Source organism: Rhododendron vialii, chromosome 10a (assembly GCF_030253575.1).
Source record: "Rhododendron vialii isolate Sample 1 chromosome 10a, ASM3025357v1".
NCBI lineage: Eukaryota > Viridiplantae > Streptophyta > Magnoliopsida > Ericales > Ericaceae > Rhododendron > Rhododendron vialii.
The window spans coordinates 10,001-22,452 of record NC_080566.1 but is presented as its reverse complement, the minus strand read 5'-3'; the positions used below and the strand labels follow the sequence as shown (position 1 = coordinate 22,452).

Here is a 12,452-nt window from a genome sequence, read left to right as displayed (position 1 = left end):
TTGGATCAAACAAACAATAAACGGAAAGCTATTGTACATATTGCATACACATCGCGTGTGCCCCGACCTCTAGTTTTTATGCATGACAATCAAGTATGACATCATTTTTCTCTATTTTTTCCAGCCATGGCTTTGTCTTCCACTGCCAATTTTCAGTTCACACAAAAACTAATCTTATACCTTGTTCCTTTTCGTTTTGTTAATAGCTTCTCTTTATTTTTTGACATAAGAGATTGGTATGGTGGTCAAAGACTGAGACAACACATACGGGCTTCCTTGAATTTTAATTGGCTTACAAAATATTGGACAGTGGGGTTGATCCCTAAAAATTAATCGAGATGAAAATAAGTTGACATAGATTATAAAATATAAATAAAAGTTTCAACAATCAAAGTTGTATAAAAAGAAGCAATCAATAGGTTTTTTTGGGTAAATCAAAAATTAATCAAAAGACTTAGAAAAATAAAACTCACTTGTTAAGAGGCAGTGTCCGGTGACGGATTGAACTATAGACTATAGCGTACTTTGCTGTCAATACACCGTCACCTTGTTTACATGAAACACAAACAAAGCACATAAACGATAGCAGAGTATAACATTTTCTTTTGAATTTTATGCCATAAAAATAGAGAGAATATCGAGTAAGCCTCTCGTATCGAGGAATTGAGTTGGTGTGGTTGTAGCGGGGCAGCGATTTTCGCGTCAATAAAAAGTGATGATGTAAAGGAGGAAGATGAGGGAAAAGAGGGAGTAGAACTTGCTGATTTTTGCGTGCTCCGTGTACGTCACCGCGTCATGGATCACGTTCTCCAAGAAGATCTTGATGCGCTTCACTCCTCCCCTGCGAGCCAGCCTCCTGATGACCGGTGATGGTCCCATTCGGTAGTCATTGAAGTTTACCAAACGGTCGTCAAATTCAATTATTTATTAACCGGACTACAACTAAAGATTTGCATAGTATAGCGAGGAAGTCCGAGTCGATCCACAAGGAGCTCAAATATAGCTTGTTCAGATTGTAGATGTAAGGGTTTGTGGCGTTTAGGCGGCCAACTTTTAGTTTTCCTTTGAAAGGTGAGAGATACCCTTATGAAAAAGACTAGAAAATGAGTTTGGACTAAGAATTAAAGGCGGCAAGGCAATGGAGTTACTAACGCCAGTAACTAAAGCCATCTAATAATTCTCAACGAAAACATGGTTGAATCGCACGACATAGGCTATTAATCGGAAGATTTAGCTATGAAAATGGTTAGACTTGATATAGAGTTTGAATAACAAGCTAAACACAAGGTGTGACATCGCTCCCGGAACCATGTGTGCAAGCACATGATCATCGGAGATTAACAACGCTAAGACTTGCATTCAGACTAAATATCAAAGTCATGAACTAGAAGCATAGTTTGGAAAGCGAGCAAGTTCTTTGATTCTTGTAAAATCCTGACTTTAAAAATTCTAGTCACGTGGTCCGAATAAGAACTCAATACTTCAATTTAATTCTAATTGTAAGTTAGACTATGCGAAGCGAATCGTGGTCTAGATAAACATGTGAGTCCCGATTTAATTTTGTAATTACCAGGGGACAATTGAGTTACATCTGATATATGGTACAAGTTACCCGAAGTCAGGATTTTTCCTTAAAAGTCGGACACCACCACGATAGTCCTCATATTTTTATTAGTCTATGTTGAATTTATGAGAATTTTCCCAGATTGGAATTTGGACGCGATCGGATAGAAGTCGTGACAATTTTGGACGCGATCGGATAGAAGTCGTGACAATTAGATACACAATGCCATGTGTCTTGTGATTCAAATGGCATGACACGTGGGTGGTGATTCAGCATAAGCTTCTAATATGTGATAGCTGTGATATATTCTAGGGAATTTAAGGGAACTAAAGACAAAAAGAAGAAGGGAAAACACAAAGTGAAAGAAGAAGCTGTAGACACCCCATTCTGGACCATCCAGATAATGCCATTTTACAGTCTTTTGTTGCCCCAATGATGATTAAAGGTCGAGAATAGTCTGAGGACGATGATGTGTTTGAGCTTTGAGTATTCCGAACCTCATTCAAACCCCATTTCAAACCCTTCAAGCCAGAACCAAACGGCCCCAGCAAAACCCAAACTGGCTTACGCCAGTACTGTGCTGACGTACGCCAGTTAACTGCCATGTGTCGGTCATTGACCGTTGACTCAGTTATCACTGGCGCACGCAGGTCACTATATGGCGCACGCTAGTCAAGCCCGGTCAAATCAACTTTATTCAGCCATATGGACGAGACTTTTGTGCCACCCTGATGTGGGCTACAGTCCCCCTGATGATTACACTCGGCAGGGACGTTCTCCCTCTCTCCTACACCCTTCATCAAGCCAAGTCCCATGCATTTAATGCATGGGAGGCTCCCCCCTTAACCAAACCAGCCCTAACCCAACTGGTTAAGCCCCTTCTTCAGTCTTTCTCTCCTCTATAAATACCCCATTTGCATTCATTTGCAAGGGGTTAACCACATTAAAGAGTACAACCTTTCTTCTTCTCCCTTCTCTTGCTCTTTATCTCTCCTCCTCCATTGAAAGAGAAAGGAGAGAACCTCACTTCCATACACCCCACTGTCATTCAGTCACCATCCAACCTCCATCTTCAACCTTTAAGCTCAATACCACCTTCAAACCTCAACACAAAAATGTATACCACCTTTGCGTGGCTTTCTATTTTCGACTCCTGAGGGGAGCCAGTAAGGCCCAGGCTATTAAGCAATACTAGTCCTGGCCTTAAACTGGTAAAATATAGCAATCGTGTGAGGTCAAACATGGCGCACGCCAGTACCATCATGCCGTACGCCGGTCATGGCAGTATGAGCACTACTGGCGTGGGGATCATTGATCATCCATTTTTCTTGTTTATGTTTTTGTCATCACCTTAGCATGCTAATAACCAGTCTACTGCTTTCTGTGTATTTAGAGCTGCTTAGTTGTAATAGTTAAAGCTTATTTCTTATCTGTTTGGAAGGCCTCTGGGATCCTTCTGGTCATGTTCCAGAGCCCAGATGATGCAAAGCCAAGTGCTGGGTAAGAAAACAAACTGGCGTACGGTTGCCTAGGACTGGCGTACGGCAGAGTTTTCATGATCTAGTGGCTGGCCCTTGCATCTAGCTTAGTTTTGGCCTCTTTGTATGTCCCCACACTGTTTTTGAGGTATTCTGTTTTTCTTCATGGCTTGAAGCCATCCTATCTGTCTGTAACTGTATATATTCTGTTCTATTAAACTGCGTGGTTTGTCCTGGGTGTGCGCTGGTCCCTTTCCAGAGCCTAGAGGATTGCAAACAAAGACTGTGAGGCCAGATAAGTGGAGTACGCCAGTTTATGTGTGGCGTGCGCAGGTCTGATCAGCATGCAGTGGCTCGGCCAGTGCATGCTGGTGCGGAGCCTGCTTATTCCCCTCTTAAGCAGCGTACTCCAACTTATTCAGGCTGCTCTCAGTGCTTGTTCTCAATCTATGTTTATTATTGCAAGCAAATCATCCATAAGCATTTTGTCACATAAATTGCAACTTGTTACAGTTTTAACCCCCATTAACTGTTCCCCCTCCCTAACTGGCTAAAAAAATGACTAAACGAGAGAAAAATGCAAACGTTTTATAAAATGCCCGAGTGGAGACCGATCTCCGGATTGGGCGAGAGGGGTGCCATAAAACCCTTCCCCTCTCGTAACCTGGCTCCCGAACCTCAGATATCGAAGGTGACAACGGACCGGTCTACGCCTTTTTCAAAAATCAAACAAACGTGGCAAACGTTTTCGAGTTCAGTTCCTTGGGTGCATCCCGCTAAAACCCAAGTGGCGACTCTGAATCGAAGCGTTTAGCCGCGCTTTTTCCAAAGAGGGCCACACCCAAATTTTGCCCAATGAAAATTTCTGGGGCGCGTGCCCACAGAAGCGGCAGTGTAGACACCCTATTCTGGAGTGTCCAGATTAGTTTACTTACGGTCTTTGATTCCTCAATGATGATCACGGTCAAGAACATTCCGAGATTATTGGTGTGTTTGAGTTTTGAGCGTCCTAAACCTCATTCAAACTTTTGTTGAGCCTTGTCCAAACCCTTCGAGCCAGAACCAAATGGCCTTAGCAAAACCCTACTTGCTTACGCCAGTATTGTGTTGGCGTGCGTTGGTAAATTGCCACGTATCAGTCATCGACCGTTGACTCAGTTACCACTAGCGCACGCAGGTATAATGTTGGCATACGCCAGTAAATGTCATTCAAATGTTACTATTCAATCATGTACTCGAGACTTTTGTGGCCACCTTGACGTAATCTACAGTCCTCTGATGATTACAATTGTACAGCCGGCTCCCTCTTTCTCCTACACCACCTTTCAACCCAAGTCTCATGCATTTAATGCATGGAAACCTCTCTTCTTAACCCAACTAGCCCTTAACCAGCTGGTTACTACCCCTCTCTCAGTCATTCTTTGACTATAAATACCCCCCTTGCATTTATATGCATGTGGTTCACAAGGTTAAGACTCATAAAAGCACTCAAGCTCTCTTTTTCTCCTTGTTTTTGCTTTCCTACTTCTCCCATCAGTTAGAAGGGGAAGCAAACACTTATCCATACACTCACCACATCCTCGCACTCATCATCCATCCCTTAAGCTTCAAGTTCAAGCTCAAACCTTCCATCAAACTCCATCATAAAAGGTATATCATCTTTTATTCTGCAACCTATTTTGACCCCTAAGGGGTGTTAGGGGTTAAGGCTGGTAATTAATACCAGTCCTGACCTTAAAGCTTGTAGCATTTCAAGGATCGAGTATGGTCATCAATGGTGCACGCTAGTAATAATTAGCCATACGCCAGTCATGGTGATCCGTGCAGTACTGGCGTGGGGATCATTGATCATCCATCTTTTTGCTTTCTTTTCACTTTGTCACCTTTCAGTATGATAAGAACCAGTTTACTGCTTTCTGTATTTTAGAGCTGTGTAGTTATCATTTGTTATTGTTGTTTTAGAAGGCCTCTGGGATCCTTCTGATCGTGTTCCAGAGCCCAGATCATATAAAGCCAAGCACTGACCAAATAGTGTAACTGGCGTATGGGGTCTTTGGACTGGCGTACGACATTTGCAATGGGTCCAGTGGCTGGCCCTTGCATGTCAGTTAATCTTGGCCTCTGTTTACTTTCCCACACTGTTTATGGGGTGTCTTGTCAATTTTTATTTCCTTAAGTTCATTTATGTTGTTTGTAACCATACATATGTTGCTATGCTAACTGTGTGGTTTGTCCTAGGTGTGCACTGATCCTTCCAGAGCCCAGAGGGTTAAGAAACAAGAGCTGTGAGTTTAGATTTACCGGCGCACACTGGTGGTCCTGTGACGTACGCAAGTCGTCTCTGTATGCAGTGGCTTGGCTAGTGCATACAGTTTCCTCTTGCGTGCCTCATTCTGGATTGGTGTGTCCCCAGTTTGTCTAAAACGCTCGTAGGTGCTTGTTCTCAATCTATATGCATTGCTTTAATCAATCATCCATCATATTCTGCCATAAATGCAACTTGTTACGGTTTTAATCTCCTTTAACTGTTCCCCCATCCTAACTGGCTAAAAAAATGATTAATGAGAGAAAAATGCAAACAATTTACAAAATGCTTGAATAGAGATCGATCTCCGGATTGGGCGAGAGGGGTGTCATAAAACCCTTCTCCGAATTGGGCGAGAGGAATGCCATAAAACCCTTCCTCTCTCGTAACCTGGCTCCCGAACCTCAGATATCGAAGGTGACAACGGTCCAGTCTACAAGCCTTTTTTTTTTTCAAATCAAACAACGTAGCAAAACGTTTCAAGTTCCGTTCCTTGGGTGCATACCACAAAACCCGAGTAGCGACTCTGAATTGTAAGCGTTTTGCCGCACTTTCCAAGAAGGGAACACCCGATTTTATGCACAAAAATAGAATTTTTGGGGCGCGAGCCCACAGGCAACACGACTTCTACTGATTATAATTGTGCAGCCGGCTCCCCCTCTCTCCTACACCACCTTTCAACCCAAGTCTCATGCATTTAATGCATGGAGACCTCTCTTCTTAATCCAACCAGCCCTTAACCAGCTGGTTACTGCCCCTTTCTCAGTCATTCTTTGGCTATAAATACCACCCTTGCATTTATATGCAAGGGGTTTACAAGGTTAAGACTCATAAAAGCACTCAAGCTCTCTTTTTCTCCTAGTTTTTGCTTTGCTACTTCTCCCATCAGTTGGAAGGGGAAGTAAACACTTCTCCATACACTCACCACATCCCCACACTCATCATCCATCCCTTAAGCTTCAAGTTCAAGCTCAAACCTTCCATCATACTCCATCATAAAAGGTATACCACCTTTTATTCTGCAACCTGTTCTGACCCCTGAGGGGTGTTAGCAGGGTTGAGGCTAGTAATCAATACCAGTACTGACCCTAAAGCTTGCAGCTTTTGAAGGATCGAGTATGGTTATCAATGGCGCACGCCAGTAATAATAAGCCGTACGCCAATCATAATGATACGTGCAGTACTGGCATGGGGATCATTGATCATCCATTTTTTTGCTTTCTTTTCATTTTGTCACCTTTCAGCATGATAAGAACCAGTTTACTGCTTTCTGTATTTTAGAGCTGTGTAGTTATCATTTGTTATTGCTGTTTTAGAAGGCCTCTGAGATCCTTCAGGTGGTGTTCCAGAGTCCAGATCATGCAAAGCCAAGCACTGACCAAATAGTATAACGGGTGTACGGGGTCTTTAGACTGGCGTACGACAGTTGCAATGGGTCTGGTGGCTGGCCCTTACATGTTAGTTAATCCTGGCCTCTGTTTACTTCCCCACACTGTTTATGGGGTGTCTTGTCTATTTTTGTTTCCTTAAGTTCATTTATGCTGTCTGTAACCATACATATGCTATGCTAACTGTGTGGTTTGTTCTAGGTGTGCACTGATCCTTCCAGAGCCCAGAGGGTTGAGAAACAAGAGCTATGAGTTTAGATTTATCGGCGTACGCCGGTGGTCCTGTGACGTACACAAGTCGTCTCTGTATGCAGTGGCTTGGCCAGTGGATACAGCTTCCTCTTGCGTGCCTCATTCTAGATTGGTGTGTCCCCAGTTTGTCTAAAACGCTCACAGGTGCTTGTTCTCAATCTATATGCATTGCTTTAATCAATCATCCGTCATACTCTGCCATAAATGCAACTTATTACGGTTTTAATCCCCTTTAACTGTTCTCTCGCCCTAACTGGCTAAAAAAATGATTAATGAGAGAAAAATGCAAACAATTTACAAAATGCCTGAATAGAGACCGATCTCCAGATTGGGCGATAGAGGTGCCATAAAATCCTTCCCCTCTTGTAACCTGGCTCCCGAACCTCAGATATCGAAGATGACGACGGTCCAGTCTACAAGCCTTTTTTTTTTCAAATCAAACAACGTAGCAAAACGTTTCAAGTTCCGTTCCTTGGGTGCATACCGCAAAACCCGAGTGGTGACTTTGAATTGTAAGCATTTTGCCGTGCTTCCCAAGAAGGGCGCACCCGATTTTATGCATAAAAAGAGAATTTTTGGGGCGCATGCCCACAGGCAGCACGACTCTTGTTGATTACAATTGTGCAACCGGCTCCCCCTCTCTCCTACACTACCTTTCAACCCAAGTCTCATGCATTTAATGCATGGAGACCACTCTTCTTAACCCAACAAGCCTTTAACTAGCTGGTTACTGTCCCTCTCTCAGTCATTCTTTGGCTATAAATATCCCCCTTGCATTTATATGCAAGGGGTTTACAAGGTTAAGACTCATAAAAGCACTCAAGCTCTCTTTTTCTCCTAGTTTTTGCTTTCCTACTTCTCCCATCAGTTGGAAGGGGAAGTAAACACTTCTCCATACACTCGCCACACCCCCACACTCATCATCCATCCCTTAAGCTTCAAGTTCAAACTCAAACCTTCCATCAAACTCCATCATAAAAGGTATACCACCTTTTATTCTGTAACCTGTTCTGATCCCTGAAGGGTGTTAGCAGGGTCGAGGCTGGTAATCAATACTAGTCCTGACCCTAGGCTTGCAGCATTTCAAGGATCAAGTATGGTCATCAATGGCGCATGCCAGTAATAATAAGCCGTACGCCAGTCATGGTGATACGTGCAGTACTGGCGTGGGGATCATTGATCATCCATCTTTCTGCTTTCTTTTCACTTTGTCACCTTTCAGCATGATAAGAACCAGTTTACTGCTTTCTGTATTTTAGAGCTGTGTAGTTATCATTTTTTATTGCTGTTTTAGAAGGCCTCTGAGATCCTTCAGGTGGTGTTCCAGAGCCCAGATCATGCAAAGCCAAACACTGACCAAATAGTGTAACTGGCGTACGGTGTCTTTGGACTGGCGTATGACAGTTGCAATGGGTCCGGTGGCTGACCCTTGCATGTCAGTTAATCCTGGCCTTTATTTACTTCCTCACACTATTTATGGGGTGTCTTGTCTATTTTTGTTTCCTTAGGTTCATTTATGCTGTCTGTAACCATACATATGCTATGCTAACTGTGTGGTTTGTCCTAGGTGTGCACTGATCCTTCCAGAGCCCAGAGGGTTGAGAAACAAGAGTTGTGAGTTTAGATTTATCGGCGCACGCTGGTGGTCCTGTGACGTACACAAGTCGTCTCTGTATGCAGTGGCTTAGCCAGTGCATACAGCTTCCTCTTGCGTACCTCCTTCTGGATTGGTGTGTCCCCAGTTTGTCTAAAACGCTCACAGGTGCTTGTTCTCAATCTATATGTATTACTTTAATCAATCATCCGTCATACTTTGCTATAAATGCAACTTGTTACTGTTTTAATCCCCTTTAACTGTTCTCTCGCCCTAATTGGCTAAAAAAATAATTAATGAGAGAAAAATGCAAACAATTTACAAAGTGCCTGAATAGAGACCGATCTTCGGATTGGGTAGAGGAGTGCCATAAAACCCTTCCCCTCTCATAACTTGGCTCCCGAACCTTAGATATCGAAAGTGATGATGGTCCAGTCTACAAGCCTTTTTTTTAACGTAGCAAAATGTTTCAAGTTCCGTTCCTTGGGTGCATACCGCAAAACCCGAGTGGCGACTCTGAATTGTAAGCGTTTCGCCGCGCTTCCCAAGAAGGGCGCACCCTATTTTATGTACAAAAATAGAATTTTTGGGGCGCGTACCCACAGGCAGCACGACTCCTGTTCCTCCAACCTCTCACGCCGACTTCCGTTCATATTTCATCGGAATCTCTATCCTCTTTCTCACGGTAAACTTCATTTCTCAGTCCCTAGTTTACATAAGAGCAGGAAAAATATATGTGTGTGTATATACATATATATATATATATATGTATCTGTAGTGTAGCCCATAACCATTTGCGTCTCAAAATTAGAATTATTATTTTCGGAACAGGGACTTGTCGCTAGGGTTCGGCCTAACAACAAATTAAACCCCAAATGAGAGTCTTAGAAACTTGAATTGAACTTTCTGGCTACTTACTGGAACAGTACCTGCAAACTCCCGAACCAAACCCAGTGATTTGATTGGTAGTTCAATTTGGGACTTGAAATATCTATACTATTAGCCTCTGAGTTATGGAAAAATATGTAGTGTAGCCAATTGGAATTCTATGATCGCCCAACTCTTCAAATTGTGTCTACTTAGTCCCCAAACCTTCATAAACTCCTTTTTCCGATATGGTGATTTTGGAGTAACCCTCAATTGAGGTCCTAAAAGGTCATATTCCGACCTCACAAGCTAGTAAGTACTATTACGGGTCCTACAAGGGTGTACTAATTTAGACAAATTACTGAGCAATATTTGTGGGTTAGTGATAACCAGTGCATTTCTACTTAGGTACCAGTTCAATGGAGTAGGTACCAGTTCAATGAAGTATCTCGCATACGTGATGAATTAAGCACTTCTTAAAGGTGTGTTGCGCATACCTTAGTTACATGTATTTTCTAAATTTTTGGAATGAAATGCCATTGTTTGATTTTACTTGAAAATATGGAATTTGAACTTCTTACTTGGTTGAATTGATGATGATAAATGGGAAATACATGCGATGGCTTGTTTATAAATCTTATGTGTTACGGTTAAATCTAGACCATGGCAATATGTTTTGGAAGCTTGAATTTTATTGGTTGCTAGTACATGCTCATGATAATATGATTCATTCGAACGGTATCCCGAGCGCTAGGGGACGGGTAAAGATACTAGTGGCGTGAAGTAATAAGGTAGAAGATGCAGCCAGACATCACCGGGTAATGATATCTTACCACTCTTCAATGGGGTCGCTCCCCAACCAACTGGCAAAAATACCGTTGAATGCTATTATCGCTCAAAAGTGCAAAAGTTGAAAGAGAAATGAAATGAAAAAGGTCCGTCTCTTGGACCAAAGAAATGAGCTTACGGGCTAAAATGCATGTACTGGATGTTCAATGAAATATTTGGATTGTTGCTTTGAACTGTTTTATAATGTGGGGTATTTTCATGGTTAAACTTGTAACTTTGGTATACGTTTCTCACCTGAGCTTCTGCTTATGAAAACCTTTTCCAATTTTTCAGGTTAAGGTAGATAGTAAGTTGTGGACTGAATGGGGTGCTAGAATGACCGTGGAGAATCATGTGTAGTCTAATGGTTTGTAATTATTATACTTGTACACCTAGAAGCTCTGGGATTATGTTATTTATTTTACGCTACTGCATACTTTGCTTATATGGTTTAAAATGACAATGATGCAAGAAATTCCTAAACTAGAATATGAGCAGGCCTTAGGCGGCTTAACACCCGCTTGACCGGTCACGACTTTCAAGGTAGGTTTTGGGTCATGACAATTCTTTTGGCAAATACGAACCGAGACATAGCTCTCGAAACCGTGTGAGCAAGCACATGATCACTGGAGATTAACATCGGTAAGTTTTGCTACATAAAAGGACGAACTATGCACATTTACAAATCAAACCTCAAGTCTTAAGTTGAGAAGAGCAAAATTAACCTAAATCACAAGGTGTTATTCCCCCATGGCCAAGCCTTATCGACTACTCACACATAGCTAAAAGACTAGACATGGTAAGAAAATGGAGCAAAAGATTTAACCGAAGAAAACGAAAATAAACTTGATTTAAACAAAGTTTCAAAGCGTAGCTACAACATTAATAAGCGAGAAAATAACGTAAGACAATTACCTTAAGGAGTTCTTGAAGGAAATACACTCAAAAGCTTGAAAGAAACAATGGAGTTTTAGGAAGAAAGAAGAAACACTTAGGCCTAAAAAAAAGACTAGAAATGGCCCCCTTTTTATAAAAGGCATACAAGCCTATTTATAGGGTTCCAAAGTTAAGTTATAAAGGACCAAAAAGTCTCCAAAATATCCCAAAAATATTCCATAAGTGGAAACTTTTCATAAATGGAAGGTTGAAAAAGATAACAAAAATCTGCAGATTTTCCCAGGCAGTATCGGTACTGGGCAACTCCCAGTACCAGTACCAGGCTTCAACGGGCTGAAAAATTGATCTCTGGACACCCAGTACCGGTACTGGGAATTCCCAGTAATTCCCCGTACCGGTACCCGCTCGACAAATTTTTGGGCAAACTTCGCGGGTTCATTCCGGACACTCCCGAACTCGAATTTGGGTGTTCTTTAGACCGTTGGAAAGCTTGTCGAGTTTACTTTCTAACCCAAGTGGTTTGGATCAAAAGTAATTTGTACATCAAAAGTTATGATGATTCTACCCTCAGCTGGTCGGAAGATGAGTGGCTTTAGTAAAATCCTCACTCTCCTTCAATTCCCATGACCCTTAGGCAATCCGAGCAACCTACAAACCATCTTTTCATGCACCACAACGGGGTGGCACGTGGCCTTGAGCACTTGGTTGCACCCGGAGCATTCATTGGCATTCAAACGCGCCTTATTTATACGAATTATCTGAAATACTCAAAAACCTACCTTACGTGCAAAATTGAAAAAAAATGACAACATATATGTACAAACACAATGTACTAGAGGACTTAAGCACTAAGAATAAGCATTATTGGGTGCTTATCAACCGACTTCGTGATCCCCTGGATGTTGTCTCGAAGGACCTTGCGGTGCTGTTTCGCGCCTCCCTTTCCCAGCCCCTTGCCTCCCTTTCCGCATCCCGACATTTCCGATGTCTCAAAAGCTTTACTCAGTTACTGTGACAAATAGCAGAATCAAGTCATCAATAAACTGAAACATCATCATAAAATAAAGAAGAATACAGTGGTTTAAGAAACTAATTACTACCAATTTAATCGCTACTATTGCAAAACCTAACTAATAAACCAAATCGAATTTACCCAAGCTACTGACGATTGATTAAGCAGATTAAACTGAAATCAAATACGTAACACGAGAGAGAGAGAGAGAGAGAGAGAGAGAGAGAGAGAGAGAGAGAGAGAGAGAGAGAGAGAGAGAGAGAGAGA

The 12,452-nt window shown here is 42.1% G+C and overlaps 1 long non-coding RNA gene across 1 annotated transcript; it reads left to right on the top strand.

Annotated features, from left to right (window-relative positions):
* Positions 1-9,186: 9,186 nt before the first annotated feature.
* LOC131304130 (uncharacterized) lies at positions 9,187-10,765 on the top strand. The gene is made up of 3 exons (XR_009192313.1): positions 9,187-9,266; positions 9,857-9,930; positions 10,571-10,765. It is a non-coding gene; the product is annotated as an uncharacterized LOC131304130 (long non-coding RNA).
* The last annotated feature ends 1,687 nt before the right edge of the window (positions 10,766-12,452 follow it).